This window comes from Gopherus evgoodei, chromosome 4, assembly GCF_007399415.2.
Source record: "Gopherus evgoodei ecotype Sinaloan lineage chromosome 4, rGopEvg1_v1.p, whole genome shotgun sequence".
NCBI lineage: Eukaryota > Metazoa > Chordata > Testudines > Testudinidae > Gopherus > Gopherus evgoodei.
In genome coordinates, this window is record NC_044325.1 from 60133266 (window position 1) to 60152868 (window position 19603).

The 19603-nt window shown below is 42.7% G+C and overlaps 1 long non-coding RNA gene across 1 annotated transcript; it reads left to right on the forward strand.

Moving 5' to 3' along the window:
• Positions 1-143: 143 nt before the first annotated feature.
• On the forward strand, positions 144-18985 carry LOC115650052. The gene is made up of 3 exons (XR_003999991.1): positions 144-218; positions 3335-3343; positions 18975-18985. It is a non-coding gene; the product is annotated as an uncharacterized LOC115650052 (long non-coding RNA).
• Positions 18986-19603: the final 618 nt, after the last annotated feature.

The following is a 19603-nucleotide window of genomic DNA, read 5'->3' on the forward strand; positions in this document are numbered from 1 at the left end:
AGCGATGCACACTCACTGCCTCCCGACTGTATCTTGATCTCACCCACCGTTCACCCCGCATTGGGGACATGACAGACTGTATATGGTATATGCTGCCCAATACCAAAATACTGACTCCTACCCCGTAGTCTGTATGATATCCCCGATGAAACAATAACTGATGCTTTAAACTCTCTGTATCGTTTATTTTCAAATATTCACTAATAAACATTAAATCTGTCAAACAATGCAAAGCCAGAAATACATTGGCTCATACTGGTCTTTAACAGGTAATATTTTTTCCTTCCATTCTGTGGTTGCTATTAGAAGGTCAATATCTGCCAACAATTATCATACCTCACTGTCTAAGACATTGCAGTTATTTCCCATTTTAACTGTAGGATAATGCTACCATTTTCCAGATACAACTATATGGCAACTCTTGGAAAACACTGACTCAAAGCAATCACCATACATTTCTTAATGTTCACCTTAAGCTATGGAAGTATTGTATGCATGTTGTCAACACTTACACATAAAACTCTAGTGTCGAACACAAAGTCTACATATTGTACCACCATTTCATAGAGAAGTGGATAGAATTATTGGTTTAGTACGCAAGAACAAGTGTACTTGTGTTAACATACAGTATATTTTTCATCCTAAGTACAGAACATACTTCTCTGCACAAAGAACAAGAGTACTTGTGGCACCTTGGTGACTAACAAATTTATTTGGGTATAAGCTTTCGTGGGCTAAAACCCACTTCATCAGATGCATTCAATGGAAAATACAGTAGATAGATAGAACATGAAAAAATGGGGGTTGCCATACCAACTCTAATCAATTAAGGTGGGCTACTATCAGAAGGAGAAAAAACGTTTGTAGTTTTGCTGATACAGACTAACACAGCTACCACTCTGAAACTTCTCTGCACTGTGCTTTTCAGTGACAAACAATGAAAAAAAGGAACCTTTTTAACAGATACTTCAACCTTGTCTTCAGTGAAATACACTCCATTTTTCCCCACCATAGCAAAAAATGTGATCAATCAGGACCCTGGTCAGTTTATCTCATTTCAAGACCAGTTCCTCAAATGTTCTGACAAGATATTTGAAGATACCTACACACTTTGTTGAGCCAGATAGGCTATGTAAGCTTGCAATTTCCTCAATCAGTTATCTGATATCCATTATCAATGCCTCACATCATTCTCAGTAGTTAGTCAGTGATATTTAAGCTTTCTTCCACGGCTATCCTAAAACAAATAGATTTTGTTGTAATCTGAATAGTTAGCTTCGCTTGGCTGCAGAGAGCTTCAGTCCTTTGTTTGGTGCCATAATATATCATTCAATTTTTCCTGTGTGTCTTTATCAGCACTTATATATAGTCAGTTTTACTATGTCCCCATAAGTTCTCCATTTTGTTCATTTTGGTCTTTCACTGAGCAACAGGGAAACAAAAACACTTTTAGAATAATATAAAACAGATGGTAAAATCACAAAAAGTAATATGGGAGATTCAAGTATTACAAAAATCTATATTTTAAAAAACCTTAACTATATTTCAGTTTGATTGCATCCCTTAAGCGGAACATTGCTGTTTCATGTATCTCATAATAAACATCATATGTGCCGCACCTTAGGCAGGGGTGAAAGTAAATTAAAGGGCTTGCGGGTATGCCGGAGTCCTGAGGTGGGGCCTTTAAATCAAGAGTTGAAGGCCCTGGGGCTCCAGCTGTGGCTGGGAGCCCCAGAGCCTTTAAATCACCCCTGGAGCTACCAGCTGCAGAGGCGGCTGGGAGCCCTGGGGCTAAGGGACGATTTAAAGAGCCTGGGGCTCTGGCCGCCACTACTGCAGTGGAACTTCAGACCCTTTAAATTGCTGACGGAGCCCTGCCGCCGCTACCCGGGGGCTCCGGCAGCTGGGCTTGGGCGGCACTTTAAAGGGCACGGGGATCCCCACAGTAGCAGGAGCCCTGGGCCCTTCAAAGCGATGCCTGAGCCCCAGGGTAGGCGGCAGGGCTCCGGCGGTGCCTAAAAGGGTTTCCTGCAGCGGCAGGAACCCTGAGCCCTTTAAAGCACTGCCCGAGCCCCACTGCCTAAGCCCCAGGTAAGTGGTAGGGCTCAGACGGTGTTTTAAAGGGCTCCTCGCAGCGGCAGGAGCCCTGGGCCTTTAAATCACTGCCCAAGCCTGGGGGTAGCAGCAGCGGGGCTCTGGAGGCTATTTAAAGAGCTCGGGGCTCTGGCTGCTGCAGGGAGCCCCAGATCCGTTAAAGCACCAGCCTAGGGAAGCCGGTCCAGTCCAGCACGGCATACCGGCTCTTGCCGGTACACCATACCGGCCCATACTACCTTACTTTCACCTCTGACCTTAGGTTTCCATTACACTTCAGAGACAAAAAGACACTGACATGCCCTTGCTTTGAGGGCTTCCTGTGTAAATTATACACAAGACAGCAGGGGATGATATCAACAAAGGAGTGCAAGGATTCCAACAGTAAAATATGCGTGTGCTTTAAAAATGCCATCCGTGATATTTCTCTCCTTTTTTTTTTATTAATTTGGTTAATTTCAATTTGGATGGAAGTCAGTCCTCAATCACTAACTGCAAGAAGTGAACTTAGTCAAAAATTTTTTGTCAAAATACTTTTGAAAATTTCCCCATTGGGGGAGAACTAAAAACTTCAACAATCTCTTTCCCTTCCCACCTTTTTCTCCCCTTTTCCTCCACCTCTCTTTTTGCGATGAGGTGCAATAAAGTAAATAATGTCCAGAATTTTTCATCACTGTATTTTTTTTTAATTTTCTCCAACTTTAAAAAAAAGTTATGCAATAAAAGCATTATAGAATTTCATTTTTCTTTTTGCCACACTGTAACTATTCCAAAGTTGGAAGTTTTGAAAAGTTAGATTGGATAAAGGAAAAAAAGAAAACAAAATCTTGGCTATCATTCATTCTATCACCTTCAGTGGTGAAAAAGGGGAACAACATGGAAAAAATCTAAAGATTTTAAAAATTTCAGTCTATTAAACAAATTTTGCTTTGTTTCTAAATGTGCCATCCAAAAATTTCATCTACAGTCATATTTCCTAATGAAAAAAATAATTTTTGACTAATTCTCATATGTAGAGGGAAAATTTTTGGTTGAAAATTTTTAAATCAGCTGTTGTGCTGAGGCAGATTAGAAGGAGGAGAGTGCGAGGCTGCATAGATATAGGGTGAAGTAGGATGCCCCTGTGCAAGGGTGACATTAGAAAGTGTAGGGATCACTTCTAAGAGAAGACAACACAGGGAACATTAAAGCAAACTGAACTGGAAGTGCACTGGAAGCTGAGTAGAGATGGTAATTGAAGGCTCTTATTGTAAATGAGGTCATCCAAAGACAGGGAGTAGAAAAAAATTGGAAGAGACCAATGACAAGTAAAATAAAAAGCAAACGGGTACAACTGTATTTTTCTGGCCTATAAGAAAGAATGAATATCCATCATCTTGCTTGTGTATAATCGTCTGCTGTAGTCTTGCCCGTGCATCTCGTTTTCTCATTTTATTTCTCCTTTCCCCTACCCCAGTTGATTTATTCCTTCTTTAGTTTCTTTTTCAGCCTTCGGCTACGTCTAGACTACCCGCTGTATCGGCGGGTTAAAATCAATTGCTCGGGGATCGGTATATCGCGTCTCATCTAGACGCGATATATCGATCCCCGAGCGCACTTATATCGATTCCGGAACTCCACCAACCCCAAAGGATTTGCGGAATCGACAGGGGGAGCCGCCGACATCGATCCCGCACGGTGAGGATGGGTGAGTAATCCAATCTTGGATATTCGACTTCAGCTACGTTATTCATGTAGCTGAAGTTGCGTATCTAAGATCGATTTCCCCCCATAGTGTAGACCAGCCCTTCATCTTTTCCTGAACTCTTCCTTCCCTTACTGTCTCTCTTTTACTCTCCTTTGCTCCACACCCTCACAATCAATCTTTTCAGCTTTCCAAGACATCTAGTTACACAGGGAAACAACTTGCAGTCACAACAGAGGTCAAGTAGTAAAACACTTTATAGGTGTCAAGGTTTTTCCCCCACTTTGAACTTTAGGGTACAAAAAGTGGGGACCTGCATGAACACTTTAAAGCTTAAATCTGGTACGCTGCCACCAGCCAGAATTTAGTGTCTGGCACACTTTCTGTTCCCCCAAAACCTTCCCTGGGGAACCCAGACCCAAACTCCTTGGGTCTTAAAACAAGGAGGAATTAACCATCCTCCCCCTTTCTTTCCCCCCACCAATCCCTGGTGAGTTCAGACTCAATCCCTTGGATTTTAAAACAAGGAAAAATCAATCAGGTTCTTAAAAAGAAAGCTTTTAATTAAAAGAAAGAAAGAAAAGTTCTCTCTGTAAAATCAGGATGGAAAATGCTTTACAGGGTACTCAGATTCATATAGACTAGAGGGACCCTCCCCGCAGCCTTAGATTCAAAGTTACAGCAAACAGCGGTAAAAATTCTTCCAGCAAAAAGACACATTTACAAGTTAAGAAAACAAACATAAGACTAATCTGCCTTGCCTGGCTATTACTTACAATTTTGAAACCTGAAAGACTGATTCAGAAAGATTGGGAAGGCCTGGGTGTACGTCTGGTCCCTCTTAGCCCCAAGAGCAAACAACGAACAACACAAAAAGCACAAACAAAGACTTCCCTCCACCAAGATTTGAAAGTATCTTGTCCCCCTATTGGTCCTATCGTCAGGTGTCAGCCAGGTTTACTGAGCTTCTTAACCTTTTACAGGTAAAAGAGACATTAACCCTTAACCATCTGTTTATGACAATAGGGTTGCTAGCACTCCCTTCAACCCCAAGAGCCTTAATGCCACTAAGAATACATCTACACTAGCACTAATGACTATATATATATCCACATACATGGCTGTTCCATAACCTGCTGTTATTCACATCTAAACCCCAGAATCATATGTCTGAAGGGAAGTAGATGGTGAACAAGCTAGCATGCTCGAGAAGTATAGGTAACTACTTGCCTCAGGCTATGGCAGAGCTCTGTACCTGTGTCAGTTTGTGGTGTGGATGGGAGTAAGGGATGTGTACCAGGTCTCAAGTTTCAATAGGCCTCCACCCCCAGTTCCACAGTGCACGAAACCCTTTTCTTCCTGACCATTATTCAATAACAAAGGTCCCCATCCTCCTGTTTTCACCAGAATTACCAAGGTGCACTGACTACATCAGTACAGTTTTGCACCACACTCTTTTGATCAATATAAGTGAATGTGGATCCTGCTCTAAGACCAGCCACCTGGCCCACTGACCACACCAGGGGGTTGATCCATATGTAGTCGAAGTATATCATCCTCCATGATATATCCCAGAGCAGCAGGAATGTTCACTCCTGGAATATTTCAGAGGCAAGAGCAGATGGGCATTAAGCAGACTCTGCCTGGTGCCAGGAACATATCAAGTACTCGAGGCTCCTGTACAGGAGGGCAAAAGATTCCAACAGTCACTCTGGGAGGGCTCATCATACATGCCTTCTGTCAGCACCTAGTCCAGCTGATATCAAGGGCTCCCAATACAGAGTCTGAAGTAACTAATGATGCTTTCCTCAATTCTGTTGGCCTCATTGTCAGATGGGATGCCCACCAATGTTGCCTGCATTAACAGTAGTATTGTGTATACTGCAGCCCTGTAAAGTACTTTACAGACACACAAAAACGCTTACAACTGAAGGGCTCAATTCTGCAAACTGATCTCCAGGGGCAGAAACTTACTCCCACATATAGCTCTGTTGACTTCACATGAGACTCTCTACAAGAGCAGGGTCCTGTTTGCATGATGAGCCTCTAGACAGATAACACACCCACAGGAACTGGAGAAAGGATACCCAGTTTTTCCTTTTCCCTCTGTTACTGTAACTCTCGAATTCCAGTTTAGATTTGCAGTTCAGCCTCCATTCTTCCCCTCTCCTATGCCCCAAATGTTTCCTTCCGTGTTCTTTCATGTGCCCCTTTATACTTTGTCAGCACTTTATCCTTAGACTTCCCTTTGTACAGACTCCCTTTCCCCTGTTCTCAGAGGTTGGGTCCAGAGAGGTCAGAGGGATGCCAAGGCATGCCGCTGCTCCCAGAGGAGGAGTCCTTTCTCCCTTTGGTTTGAGCCTTTATACGTTGCCCCTGAGAGGTCTTTGGTGAGGCTCCAGTTCCAGGTGTTGCCAGGAATACCATTTGTGGCTTATTGCCTCAGAGCAGTTCCATCACTTCTGGCGGGCCCATTCTGCCCCTAATTCACTCCTGGTCATGGGGGAGTTTCTTTTTCTGGGAAGTTGGGTCTTTAATGCAGTATTAGGAAGGAGACTATGACAACATGACAGGCAAAGTATTCTCTGATGGAGCCACATCTGCCTCCGTCAACATCACCAATGGCGTGAAACAAGGATGTGTTCTCGCTCCTGTCTTATTTAACCTGTTCTTTGCATGCATCCTTAACCATGCAATGAAAGATCTGGATTGAGGTATATATTTGAAATACCAGCATGATGGTTCACTTTTTGACCTCTGTCACCTGAATGCAAAGACTAAGACAGTGCAGAAACTCCTTCTTGAGGCATTCTTTGCTGACGACTGTGCCCTCATGGCTCACACTGAAAATGATGTCATCTATCAGAGGGGTAGCCATGTTAGTCTGGGTCTGTAAAAGCAGCAAAGAATCCTGTGGCACCTTATAGACTAACAGATGCTTTGGAGCATGAGCTTTCGTGGGTGAATACCCACTTCATCAGATGCATGTAGTGGAAGTTTCCACGGGCAGGTATACATATGCAGGCAAGCTAGAGATAATGAGGTAGTTCAGTTAGGGAGGATGAAGCCCTGTTCTAGCAGTTGAGGTGTGAAAACTAAGGGAGAAGAAACTCGTTTTGTAGTTGAAAATGATCACTGAAAATGATCTTCAGCATATTGTCAACAAGTTTGCCAAGGCCTCGCAACTCTTCAGACTAACTATCAGCCTCGGAAAGACAGAAGTTCTCCATCAACCTGTACCTGGATCAAATGCTTCAGTCCTGAGTATCTCCATTGATGGCACTCAGCTTAAAGTAGTGGAGAACTTTAAATACCTGGGTAGTGTCATATCCAGTGATGGATCACTGGATAATGAAATCAACAAACGAATATCCAAAGCAAGCCAGGCACTTGGCTATCTGCATGTCAAAGTTTTAAACCACTACAACATCCAGATGTCAACAAAACTGCTTGTGTAAAGAGCTGCTGTTCTTTCATCTCTTTTGTACAGGTGTGAAACATGGACACTATATAGGCGTCACATCAAGCAGCTTGAAGCATTCCACATGCATTGCCTCCGCAACATCATGAAGATCCGCTGGCAAGACAAAGTGCCCAATCTTGAGGTCCTCGAGAGAGCCCAGATGACAAGCATCGAAATGATGATCATGAAGTCACAGCTACGTTGGACTGGTCATATCATCCGCATGCGTGCCAACAGAATCTCCCACCAGCTTCTCTATGGTGAGTTCTCCCACGGCATCTGGCATATAAGTCATCCACGGAAACGTTACAAGGACACCATCAAAGCCAATCTGCAGTATAGCAGTATCAAGCCCAGGGACCTTGAGGATGCTGCCAGCGACAGAACAAGTGGCGTGCAACAGTCAGAAATACCTGCATCGCCTTTGAGGAAGACCGCTGCCGACGTCTACAAGAGGCACGCGAATGACGTCACAGAGCACCAGCAGCGCACAACCCACTGACTGCGAACTTCCCATGCATCATCTGCAGCAAAATGTGCACCTCTAGAATTGGCTTGTATAGCCATCAAAGGGCACACCATGAGATCAACAATAGATGATTTGCTCAGATTTGTCATCATCAGATCAATGGACTACCAAGAAGAAAGAGGAAGGAGACTGCTGGGCACATACCCACAAAATACTTTGGAAGTACACAACAAGATTTGTTATTTAAGGCATTGTTTACATTAGAGGGGCTTTATCACTTTAATTATACAAACTGGCAAAGCACCTTTAGTATAGGCACAGTTATATTGTTATAGAAGTACTTATGCTGGCACAGTTTATTCTGATTCAATGACACACTGACATAAGCACTTTTAGACCCCTGTAACTGCATCTACACTAGGGCTTTAAACCATCATAAATAAATAAATTTCACATGCCTAATTGACATAGATATGCCCATAAAATGTTTACACGTAGACCAGGCCTTAGAGTTCACCACCATATTAATCTTAATTCACTGCAAGAGATTTGTTAATTTACCAGGTGCGCTAGCCTCCCAATCACCCACCCTTCATCACACTCCTTCCTTCACCCACCTCAACTTCACATCCCAGTTCAAGTTCCCACAGCTTCTCCTCCCAATCCCAGCCCTCCCCGCCCAACCTTTTCTCAGGATCCCATCACATACTCTCCCCTACCCACATGCCACCAGTCCCTTCTCAGGCGCTCTGGCTCAGCTGCTGCACACTCCCCGTCCTCTCGAACCCTGCATTCCAGTCAGTTTTTCTCCTTCTCCATCTCCCAGCCTGGGCACTAGCAGGAACAGCATTGAGAGTTCAGGTGAGGCAGTCTCTCTGCTCCCAGTTTCTGTGCCCAGAATCAGTTTGCAGCTAAAGTTCTGCTTCACTCCTGTACCATGGGCTGCAATATACCCAGTATAGGTAAAATCTTCAGAGAATTTAGCTGCCAATTTTCACAGGCTCATCGCTTGGCCAAATTTGGGTAGATTTTTTCAGAGAGAGCAAAAGGCACATCCCTGATAACATCAAGGGGTCAACAAAATGGTTTTAAGAATTTTCTAACAGTCTAAACATTTTTTTCCCAAAAAAATTCAGCCTGCGACACACCTGGCATGGAAATTTTCAAGTTCTAAGCATATGAAAACATTGTTATAATGGAAAGTACCAGCTCTGCCTATAATATTTAGACTGAATATCTGGAAATATTTCATTATTAACGTTTCTTCTGCAGCACTGCTGATGAAGGAATGAGAGGCCCGCTTCCAGCGGCTGTTGAAAACCCCAGCTAACTAATCTAGGGTCTTTTTGCGAGACCATGTACTGACCAGTAAGACCCTCTCTCTTTAAAGATGCCATGTCCCCAGCTAATTGGTACTACAGCACCTCCTGGAGTGAGGCTGCCCTTCTAGCCCTGCTGTACAATTGTATTCTGGCTGCAAGGGGCAGGGTGCTTTGCACCTTGCTTTGACGGATTTAAAATCTTTGACAAACATTAAACTCATCCTCATGCCATCCCTAGCTGCCTTTATCTCTGTTTTGCTTGTGGGATAACTAAGGAACAAAGATTGAGGAACATGGGATTTAGTGTCAAAGACAATAGTAGAACTTGGAGGTTCCTGGCAACCAATCTGTATGCTGACCATATGCTGAAACTGTTGGAAGTTTAAAAAGGCTTGAAATGCCTCTAGGCCAGAAGGGAGTATTTTTCAGAAATCTTGAAATTAAACTGATGTTATGATTTTAAAATGAATGTGGGATTTGTTCCTCAACAACAGTATTGAATGGATATGCTGTGCTTTGCTGTTTATGATCTAGGACAATAAATATGCTCTAATCAAAGCGAGTTTGAAAAAATACTGTGAAGTATAAATTCCCCTTCAATACATAAGCCAAATGCTCACAATCATAAGAGACTTTGAAATGCAAAACATATAGTCATCTCTGGGTACATGCACAGGAGGAGCATGTGGACAATATTCAGCTGACCTCACAAATTGAGGCAAAAATTAATTACAGGCAAGAGGAAACATTTTTGCCTGTAGGTATGGAGGTCTTATTTAGAAAAGATATGTTGGTTACTATTCAGCTGATATTTCAAGTAACATAAACAAGATAAAAGCTGAATTAGACCTACTGCAACAGCTTGTACAGGCCTCTGTCCATGTCTCAAATATAATGTTTTGTCTCCTGACAGAATGACTGTGTTACCAACAAAAAGTAAAAAACAAAAACAAAAACAAAAGTGAATTAAAATCTGACACTTCTAACAGAGAAAACAATGTAAAACTGTAGTATCCTATCTGGGGGTTTTTTTAGTCCTTTTGTAGGGAACTGGGTACTTCTGACTGATTATTTTATTTGTTATTTCTGGTCAATTTTCAGAAATCTATAAGTATATTATGCCAACACTATTACCTTAACCAGACTTGAACTGGATATCTTTTTTTTTTTTTGAGATTACATTTGCCAGGTTCTGTTTTCCATAAACCCATGTTTATAGTATTATATTACCTTCCTTCAATTCTTTATTAATTGAGCATGGTATCAGTCATTCCATTATTTTGCCTGGAATCAATGTCATGCTGACAGGTCTAAAATTACCTAGGTCATCCTGTTTACCCTTTTAATATATTACCACAATCTAATCTTCTGAAACTTCCCATGTGTTCCTAGAGTTAGTGAATTATAATACCCCAGCAAGCTACTTGGCCAGCTCTTTTAAAAATTCTTGAATGTAAATTATCCAGACCTACTGTATCTTAAATGTCTAACTTTAGTAGCTGCTGTTTGACACCTCTTTGAGGTACTATTGTAATGTAAATTATTTCATTATATGATTTGACCACCTCTGTTTTTTTTCCCTAAACACAGAATAGGAATATTTATTGAACATGGCAACCTTTTCTACATTATTACTGACATTATTATATTCCATCTAGTAATTGACCAATACTATTGTTAGGATTATTTTTGTAAGAACATAAGAACGTCCATACTTGGTCAGATCAATGGTCCATCTAGCTCAGTATGCAGTCTTCCAACAGTGGCCAATGCCAGGTGCTTCAGGGGGGATGAACAGCACAGGTAATCCTCAAGTGATTCATCCCCTGTTGCCCATTCTCAGGTTCTGGAAAACAGAGACTAGGGACAGCATCCCTGCCCATCCTGGCTAATAGCCATTGATGGACCTATCCTCCATTAACTTATCTAGTTCTTGTTTGAACCCTGTTAGTGTTTTGGCCTTCACAACATTCTCTGGCAAGGAGTTCCACCACTTCACAGCCATCCATCTCTGTTTTATTTGACCCCCTGGATCTTCAGAGATCTCTTCTCTAGTTTCCATGCTGAGGACCTAGTGTCAATTGGAAACTTCATATGGGTCTATTCATGTGTTTAAGGTTAACCATAAATGTGTTTTCAGACTGGAGCACTAGTGTATTGAGTCTACTGCTCTTGAACCCAGGAGTTTCTTTACCAAGGGCCCAATTATTTCAATATATATGGCCTGCTGGTGTAGTAACTCCTTATAAGGCTGTATAAACCTGATGTAAATGAGACTGAGTAGCCAACAGAATGATGGGAAGTGCAGCCAGCTGTGGAAAGGGGCAGAGGAGAAAACTGGCACATACTGTACAGCTAGGAGATATAGCTGCTTGCACAGGGACCTGGGCAGCACTACTTCCTGTTCTTTGCTCTTTTCTCATCCCAATCAGCAAAGGCCCTGAGAGTTACTATACCCTAACATGCTCAGTGTCACTGAGTGAGTAGCGACAAAGAGTCCTATGGCACCTTATAGACTAACAGATGTCACAGACACTAACTTGAGAATGGCTTGGTAAGCTTTACATGACCACCTCTTAAAGCGAGGGAAGAATGTAACTCTGAGGGGATCTAGCTACCACTACGGCTACAGAGAGATGTAAGATCTGCTGCTGTAGAAGAAAGTTGAGCAGAGTAGGGCCCTGAGTTGTGCACCTGATCAGGAATAATAATAATTGTAAGTATAGAGTTTCCTGGTTATGTTTGCTTGATGTGGAGGGATAATAGTATTCCTAAGTGTGTCATTAAAATGACGTACCGGCCCCTAGATTATGCTTATCCCTAAATGTAGGAACAACGTCAGGGTTTTTGGAGGACCCCGCTCCCGGTCGTTGGTGGCAATTCTGCGGCGGGGGAGAGGGGGTCATTCCATGCTCCTGGTCTTCAGGGCATTTCGGTGGCGGATCCTGGAGCGAGTGAAGGACCCGCCGCAGAATTGCCGCTGAAGACCTGGAGCGCGGAAGGACCCCTTGCCGCCAAATTGATGTCGAGGCTGGCAAAATGCCGCCCCCCCAAATCCTGGTGCGGTCGCCTAAATGGAAGTGCCGGCCCTGCCTAAATGACTCAATGAAGAAACATGAAAGTACAGAAAGCCTGTCAGCCACCACCAGCAAATGCCAGCTATTAAAAGCAATGATGAGTAGCAGAAAACAGCAAGTGAAGTGGGAATAAAGGAATAAGTACATTGATGCAATCCTAATATAAATTTTACACAGTTAGGGCTCATGCTCCAGTCACTGAGTCCACAAAACATAAGCACATTATAGTCCTCTGACAGCTGCATGACACACAGGCAAAAGGACTCCCTATTTCCTATTAAAAAGATCTTTGGCCTTTTTATTTCACTGCTTATCAAAGTAACAACAAAAGTCAATAGAATGTAGTCTACAAACATGAGTTATGTAATTGATTAAGTATGGTCAAATACACACTTAAGTCATAATATCAGAGCTTAGCTCATTCAACAGAAGAATGCTCTTCCATGTATCCCAGTTCCTGCCAAAATAGATGAAGCAGGATTAAAGCTAACAAACACATTTGTGAAAGCGCTAGAGAGTTCAGAGGGAAGGTAGGGGGAAGAGAAAGTAAGTCTTGGAAGAGATAGTACTAGAAGTACATATAACAATAGGAATTTTTTTTCCATTCAGCCCTTACATAAATACTGCATACTAAATACATTTCCTTTAAGTCAGAAAGATGGCTCATCTTAGAACCTTAAATTTAAAAAAAAATATTCAAAAGTGATTATCCATACTTTCCACCTTATTTCCTCCCATCAAAAATAAATAAACAAATAAATAAATAAATAAAAGGATTGGGGTTTATGATGTTACTTTGCAGCCTGGGGTTCTTATCCTATAAACACTTATGCATATAAGTATCTTCAGAACTTAGAAAAGATTTCCTCATCAAAGACCTGACATTATACTAACCCTTTACATTTACATGTATTCAGTTAACAATATTTGAAGTGTTCTTTGTCATTGGGGCTGCAGGAACTGTCATTCTTTGCCTACCTGATGACACAAAACAATGCATCAGTATTCTCATTCTGTGTGTGGATCTGATCAGCTTTCCCATATCTTTGTAATATTAAATGGTTCAGTATTTTTTTTAGTAAGAGTTTACACTTTACTGAAATAAATTAATAACAATATCATAAAGCTAATGCCTCTGAGCAAGTCATTACCTTTGGTATTTATCCTTGCGGGCTCATCTAGTTGTGCAACTTCTAAAGAGTTGGGCTCCCTTCTGTGAATCCTACTGGTCTGAGTGCACAGGGACAGCCAGGGTTCCTGCACACCTTGTAAAGGGGAATGGACTGAGATAAAGCTCTGCAGTAGGACAATAAGTCATTTAGATGCTGAGCTTCTTTTTGAAGTGAAGTGTTTCTAGGATATTCTCATTTTTCTTTCAAATGTTTGACTGAATGTGGGACATAACGTTCACAGAAATATTTTACCTTTATCCATGCTTCTATAGATTTGTATGCCTCCGTCCCAACATACTTTCCAAAGTGTTAAGAAACCCTATGTCAACTGCTAACTTCTCACTATCCAGTTAACTTAGCCATGCACACATAGCTGTGCACTTTACAAACTTTGTGAAAAAATATAGGGAAATGTATTCCAGGTGCATAGAACCTGATTTTCAAAGGCGCATATCTCAGTCAAGTCAAAATGAATTTTTACTGGAACCTTAGAAGGTACTTCTCAAAAAAGGCCAATTTCATATCAAACATCAATTTCCTAGCCCCAGACATTTTGGTTGGAAAGCCATTAAAAAGAAAGAAAGAAGTAGTAGTTTTTTTATTTTCTAAAAATGAAACACTGATACTTCTTCCTCCCTCCCATTTTCCCTCTAATCAAAAATGGCTGAATAGTTTCTGCTGAAACTTGCCAAAACAAATCAATTCATCTCCAAGCTGAAGCCAAACTTGGATTATTTCTGCCTGAAAGATAAACATTTCAGAAAATTACATATGTTTAACTTATTTTAATACTTGCTTGTATTATTGATATAGTTCTACAAATAAGAGTGTTCATGTATTATTATACAATTACAATGAATAATTAGCACATGCATATCACTTCTCAAAGTGTTCTATACACAATCAGATAATGGATGCTTTATGATGCTCAGTAATATCATACAGGATTTGGATCATTTTTTCCCACTGTTTGTGGACTAAATTATTGTTTTTCCATCAGTTCATCTTTAAAGAGGTCCAAGACAGCAGGGAAACATTTTGTTACTCCCCAACACACACACACACACACACACACTTCACAGATGAGGAGACAGGCTAAGTGAATTGCACAAAGCCATATAAGGACACAACATCTGAGCTAGGATTTAGAACTTGGATATTTCTGGTCCCCAGACCAATGCTCTGGCCACTGGAACAATGTCTCAACTAATATAATAGCCTGCTTTGGAAAGGAGAATCTATTTTAATTACCTACATACACATGGCCTTTGTCATGTGTGTTAGGAGGACCCCAGGGTAGAGAAATGACAATGTTTTGCCAATAAACTGTTGATAACACAGTGTTGATCTAGGATTTTTTCTAGGGGTTTTTTTTTTTTGGCCTCTTAATTTAAAAGAGAGAGAGAGAGAGAGAGAGAGAGAAAACAAAGTTATGGGTAAGTATATACACCAGGACTTCACATATAACCTTACACAGGACAGAGTTGAGGCGTCTCCTATTTTCTACGGTTGTTCCTCCCAAATCCTACACACTGAGGATAACAGATTGTTTGAATGCTGTAAACATTAATCATGTGCCTTCTAGTCACCAACCCTCCCCAGTGCACGAAGGGATTTGCATCCATCAAAGCCCGCTACATGGGGGGACTTGTAATCATCCCTCCAGTCCAAGCCTTGCTGCATTCGTCTTGCAGCAGGAGAAGAGGGAAGGGACCTCATACAATTCTAACAGTTTTCAGAAACAAACAAAAATAACCCAGCGACATCTTGCCTTAGCACAGCTGGTAGGAGGTGGGGAGAAGCTAACAGGGCTGCAAGGGAAACTAATAAAGGCAAAAGAGAGATCCCTGCTTCTGCCTCTGCCTCTGCCCAGGAGCTATTTTTAAAGCAGCCGCAGTCGCAGCAGCACTAGGAGAGCGCTGGCAATAGAGATTTTCTCTCCCCCTTGTTCTGCACTCGAGGGGAGACTGAGAATAAACCCGAAGTTTCTTGCGGGCGAGTGGGCAGCCCTGCGCTGTGGCAGGAGTCGCCGCTGCCGGGAAGCTGACGCACCGAGCGGAGCAGACAGACAGACAGGGGAAGGGTTGTTACCTTGGAAGACGCGCAGCCCTCGGCTCTGCTGCGGCTGCTCCTGCAGGTGCAGAGAGGCGCTGCCCAGTCCCGCTGCTGCGGCGGCTGCTGCCCCCACGCTAATCCCGCTCCTGTCCTCCTCCTCTGGGTGACCGCTGCCGCCTGGCATTGAAAGCCTGCCCCAGTCTCGCCGCCGCGCTCATTCGCAGCAAAGGAGCCCGCGCGGGGCAGCTCCACAAAGAGGGGATCAGCCAGTGCCGGGGCAGCTGCCTCAGGCTCCTGGCTTGACGCGGGAGCCAAGCGGCGCAGCACTGGATGGGGCCCAGGCGACAGCAGCCAAAATCCCCGAAACAAGGGAGCGGCGGAGTGATAAGCCCCAGGGCAGAGCAGTTTCCCCTGCCCCCCAGGGACTATCCCTCCATCGCCACCCGTTCTCCTCCCTGCCAACAAACGCGTGTGTAGGTTTTGGGGTATTTTCTGGTCCGGTGAGAGTCACTGCTCATGTGGTTTGCTGTTAGAGCCCCATGGCAGAAAACAGCTTCCCCTGCAAAGTCTGGGCTTCTCAGGCTGGCTAGTTCCGTCCTGCTGCTCTCCCGGAGCATTCGTTACATCGTCCTCCCCCCGAGTCCCGCAATAAGGCGAATTGGAGCAGGATTATTTGTTATGATTGAAATAGGGCTTTCAGGCAGATGAGCGCCACTTGGGGAGATGACCATCTTTTTATCGGTGCTGCAAATTCCAGCCATCTGAGTTGCTTCCTCTATAAAAGTACAACACAGGCACTTCCTAACACTTAAAGCTATAAGAACCATCCCTACAGTTATTTTACTTCAACTCAAACACGGGCCAGAGAGAAGCTGCGCTTGTGTAGGCTAAAGAATCTATTTTCTTATCTAAAACTCTTTCTGATATTGTGCATTGAAACATTCAGTTCTAGAGTAAAGCAGGGAAGAAGCAAAAGACACTTATTTTATTACACATATGATTTATAAAGACAATATTTAAAAGCAGCAATTAATATAGCCTGCTGGAAGACAGCAATAGTGTCTGTACAAGTTGGGAGGAAAAAATGGCATTTTGATTCCCGCCATGCTTGAAGATCTTGTAAATGTTACCACCTTACCATGACATTTCATGCTTAGGCAAAATATAGCAGCTAGTCTAGCTACATATGTGGTTCTGCTTAGATTCCTTAACAAGACTCCAACATTAGAGGCCCACAACTTAAGGAAAGATGGAGGTGCTTCCTGCAATGAATATGTGTTGATAAAAATCAGCTCTTAACAGGTGAGGGACAGATCTTTCATAAACAAAATTAAATCTTAAAATAATTATTATTAAAGGCATTCACTTGCGACTTCTACCTAAAATTCTAGAGATCATTTCTGTTCATTTAAAACTTTTTTCTATTGCTGCAGATAATCCTTAAAGTTGCAGAAATTTGAGAGTTTGCTCATGATTTACTTGACATCTCCCATCTAGTAACCTACAAGTTTGCACTACCTTGCCTATAACATCACTATTTCACATCATAGAGACAAATACTGCGAACAGAACAGAAAACGGATATACCCGTTCCAAGTACTTTGAAAAGTTAACAGTTTTCTTTTTCAAATGTTCTCTCAAAAGAGAGCTGAATTATTAAAAAACTTTGCTGATAGAAATTTTACTTTTTGGGTGCATTTGTGCTCTGATAAGGAGACAGAGGAAAGACTGTACATGTAAAACAACCAGCATTAAACAATTATGTCAGCCTGCAATGTAGGGCACATGGAGAGCAAAATTTAATCTCTGAGAGGTTTCCGCTTCATCTGCGATCCATCAGTGTAATCAGCTTTTCATCTTGACATAGGATAAATGCAACCTGCCTGCTGCTTCATTTACCATACAAAGACAGCTACTGTAGATTTGTATGAAACAAACAAGTACAGAGTTTAGGAGGAAGAGTCTTGACTTAAATTTCCTGCAACTATCCCATTCTTAGGATGTCTTAGGAAGGTTGAGGTTTTCTATCAGCAGAGTTCCTACCCAGTTTAGATAGGAAAACCATTCGTTATACATTTAATCGGGCAGAGCTACGGTCTGAGGAACCAATTCTCACTTTTAGCTGAACTATAATTTTATTTTGTTACTTTGCATACGGGAAACAGTGATATTTATTGCTCACAGAAGAGCTCACAGCATTCATAAAGATTAATTTCTGAACAACTTCAGGCTCCATTCAGTGAAAATAATCAGGGTGATTACACGGTTGTATTGCTCAGTTCACCTGGGTATTCGCATTGACACTAGTTCTCCAAAGCAAGAAGTAACATTTAAAGCATGAAAGCGCTAGGGGACAGGAAAAGTAACTCGGATGAAGTATTCTAACCAAAACCTACCAGAATATAAGACTGTATAGGGAGGACAAGACAGAACTCTTTATTTATGGGAAATATAAAGACTAACAACATATTTTTCTAAGAGTGGGAAAATTTGTTTTGCTTACATACTATGGGATTTACTTTTTTCAGTATAACTGACCCTTAAAAAAGTTACTCTCGACGTCAGCAAGATGCTCATATACACAGAGTGGTCCAACCACGGACTCTTCTTTTTCCCTGAGGGTTCTAGCATGATGTTCCAGAAAGGGTGAGAGGGAGGGACTCAAAGTTAGTTATTGCAGAAAAGGGAATGCCTCTGTCACAGACTCATTTCACAGCCACTATTCTTTCATTGAGTTTCTCTCCATCCTACTTGCAGGGTCATGGGGCAGGGCTTGAGTAGCTCTAAGTCAGATTTCTGGGCCAAGGTCAGGATGATGTCAGGGTGCCAGGTTAAGGACAAGGGGCAGAATTCAAGTCAGAGCCAAAGTTGATGCCAGGAGCAGAGTCAGTCATGGCAGCCCACCTGAGCATTTCCTGGTATGCCTGTGGGCTTACATGGAGCCAAAGGGTCACCCAGGAAGCTGCCAAATCAGGTTGGCCAGGCTGGACTTCTCATAGTGTACATCCACTGCGATCTGCAAGCTGCAGGGAACAACCTGTTTACAGCTGCTGCCAAGTGGCAGTGTAGAGCTGTTAGTTACCTGCTCTGTCTACTGCCCCAAGTTTGAATCCTACTAATCCTTACAGCTCCCTGTGGAAAGGCAGTGCTCTGCAAAATACAGTAACTCCTCACTTAACATCATAGTTATGTTCCTGAAAAATGTGACTTTAAGCAAAACAATATTAAGCAAATCCAATTTCCCCATAAGAATTAATGTAAATGAAGGGGTTAGGTTCCAGGGAAATTTTTTTCACCAAAGACATTACGTATATGTGTGTGTATGTGTATGTGTGTGTATACATTTTAAACAAAATTTAAGACTGGTACACAGTGATGATTGTGAAGCTTCGTTGAGGTGGAGAAGGCAGAGGGTGGGATATTTCTAGGGAATGCCTTACTGCTAAATGATGAATTAGCAGTTGGCTGAGCCCTCAAGGGTTAACTCTCACACTCTTCTGAACAAGGCAGCAGGAAAGGAGGTAGGGCAGACAGAGACAGACACACACACACTGTGTATGTTGCACATTTCCCCTTTAAGTATGTAAGCAGAGTCAGGATAAGCTCTACCCTGACATCTGGTGGAAAGAGTTTCAGAGAGTGTATTTGCATAGGCACGCCTACCCTATCCCAGACTGCCGAGCTGTGGGACTGCTTGGTGACAAATGACTCACCCTCAGTTGGGTGGTACTTGCTAGACAAGGGACATGGGTTCCAAAACCCAGTGAGGAGAGGCAGGCTGGGGATAGGTATCTGTGCCTGGTGGTGCAGTCTCCTTGTGGAGCTAGAAGCACCAGTTCTACTCCCTTCTCTCTCCATGGTGGAATGTCAGAGTTGATTTTTTTATTCCCTCAAGAATCTAAATACAGGTTACTGAGCTGAATTCACTTTGGGCTAATGGTACACTAGCACTGGGGCTCCCCTACTAAGAGCTGAGATCACTAAGAGTTGAAATCACTAAAAAGCTAAAATTATTGAGCTGAGAGCACTGAGTACTGTCCTAACTAGTGAGGGAGCCTGAAGATATACTGTGGAACAGAGCGGCTGGTGGAGTGGAGCAGTTGCGGGGACGGCTGGAGCGGATCACGGGACAGCTGGTGGCAGCGGAGCGGCTGGCAGAGCGGAGTAGCTGTGGGACGGGTGGAGCGGCCCACAGAGTGAGTGGAGCCGAGCAGTTTGCAGGGAGAACTGGAGCAGCTCATGGAGCAGAGCAGCTGGTGGAGCAGAG